Genomic DNA, 2,500 nt, shown 5'->3' on the forward strand with positions numbered 1-2,500 from the left:
CAAGTATAATACTGAAGGATGCTTACATACAAATACATATACACACGCACATATATGCATATATATATATAGTTATATTAATACATGTATGCATAAATGCACAACGGTATATTTATCTCCGTCTCATGTATTTTATCACCAATCTCTATCTCTCCGTACATACACATAGAGATATATAAAAATAGGTGTAGATGTATGTATATATGCATGCTTTAATGCTTTTGTATTTGAGTGCTCCCATGAATGTTGATTGTGTGCCTCTGTACATATATAATATTCATTGCTGTAATATATACTATGAAGTCCATATTTTCAATTATGAATGTGCATTATATATATAGTGAAACCGTAGAGTAAGGTGTGCGTTGTAATAACCGATTCTGAACTAAAACTTACGTAGCTTAAAGACATATTTTTCTTAACAGCTAGCATTACATAAGTATCGATATGTATACATGTACGTCGGACAGCGTATATATATATATATATATATATATATATATATATATATATACATATAAAGAATTTATCCTATATTATATTATAAATAATTAGAATATATTCAGTGCTGAATATTATTCTGTATAAGCACATGTTACTGAGATGCAACCGGATAAATTCAAATCACTTTCATGGATATATAATTATGAACAGAAATCATGGTGCTGTGGTGACTACATCGTGGTATGTTGATTCTTGTTTATTTTTATGCATCTCGACCATACGTGTACTGATGAATAAAAGAATGCAGGTTACTTCACAGTTTTTCTGTATTTGATTGAGAAACCAGTGGTTTATCGTTAAGTTAAATGTTTTTAAGAGATAAATTTTGAAAGCTGCATTCCCTCGCTTTCAGTAAATATGTTGCTTATTTTTTGGTAGTTTTTGACTTATTTAGTCCCTCGAAGCGTGAGGCATTACTACACAGTTAATGCCCTTTATATAAATGATTTATATATATATATATATATATATATATATATATATATATATTAATATATGTGTGTATATGTGAATGTTTGCGTGTGTGTTTATCTGTGTGTGAGTGTGCACGCGTGTATGTATGTGTGTGTGTGTGTGTGTGTGTGTGTGTGCATATATAGATGTACATATTTGTATCCAAGTGATTCTGAATTTATGCGTGTATGTAAATTCGTCTACATGTATAAACACACGGGTAATTTAAATATGTATTATATGTGTATAGGCAGACATATACACATATACATGCATTGCACACACACACACACACACACACACACACATACATGCAGACGGGCAGGCTGGATAGCTACAGAAACTCACCCACATTGTATCATGCGATGGTTTGGTCATGTCATACATCTTACTGATGTCAGGTTCCCGGAGTATTATCTTATAGTGAAATGTTTCCGTGTTAGCGTCCCATACACTATTCAAAGAATTAGATCTCATTGACGTCGATACCTTTCGGAAATCAATACCTTTCGTTTAGAACATCTTTCACTGAACAGAATATGGTGGTCTGTAACGAGAAACAACATGCCTCATTTGGAGAAAATAGGAATTACCCATGAAATGGTGAAATACATGGAGCGAAAATTCTACGTTGCTGTATCTTGACATGGTAGAGTGACTAGTAATAATCCAACCTAGGTTTTATCTAGTCATACTATAATTCCAAAAAGTTACATGTTGGGAGACCAACCTTGGATTGCATATATGGATACAGCTTCAACGCCCCTAGCTAAGAACCACTGTCCTTTAAGTTCGAAGGGGTTCTCACCCACTGCTTGGCTGAAATTGCATTTTCGACCAATGCCTAAGTGTAGAGCTGCTGGGGGTGTGATTCCTGGCCAATTATATACGACATTTGTCACACAAAAATTTAAATGCTAAAACGAGGGCTGGGGTGTTATTTGTGGGCCCAAGGTAAAAATGGTATCAAACCTGTTGTAGGATATGTGAGCAATGAGAGAGGTTATTTACATTATTTACAATTGACGGATATTTGTCCTCATCTTGTTTGCTGTTAACACGTTTTGGCTGATATACCCTCCAGCTTTCACCAGGTGTCTTGGTGAAAGTTTGAACCTAGGTTCTCATTCTTAAGGTATTTTTCGATGTTGTTATTATTATTATTACTATTATTATTATTTAGGTCACTGCCTGGAATCGAACTCGGAATCTTGGGGTTAGTAGCCCGCTCTCTCAACCACTACGCCATATTCCCGTGGACAATTATGGAGTGAAATTTAGGGCTTATAAATCTAATATTCTCCTGTCCTTCCTTAATACTGGTTCCCATACACTGTTCAATATCTGCACTCTGTCTGCTTAGAAGGTTGTTGTGTCCTAGCATGGGTGCTGCTTATTTTACTTTTCGTATTTTCCAGTGGTGTTCTCTGTCTATTATTTTAACATCATCCCACAGGAGAAGGTGGTCTCCATTTTCCCATATATGATCAGCTATACCCAATTTATCAATATCTCCCAGTGCCGCAGCTTTGCGATTTTCCTC

Source organism: Octopus bimaculoides, chromosome 4 (assembly GCF_046866305.1).
Source record: "Octopus bimaculoides isolate indiv1 chromosome 4, ASM4686630v1, whole genome shotgun sequence".
NCBI lineage: Eukaryota > Metazoa > Mollusca > Cephalopoda > Octopoda > Octopodidae > Octopus > Octopus bimaculoides.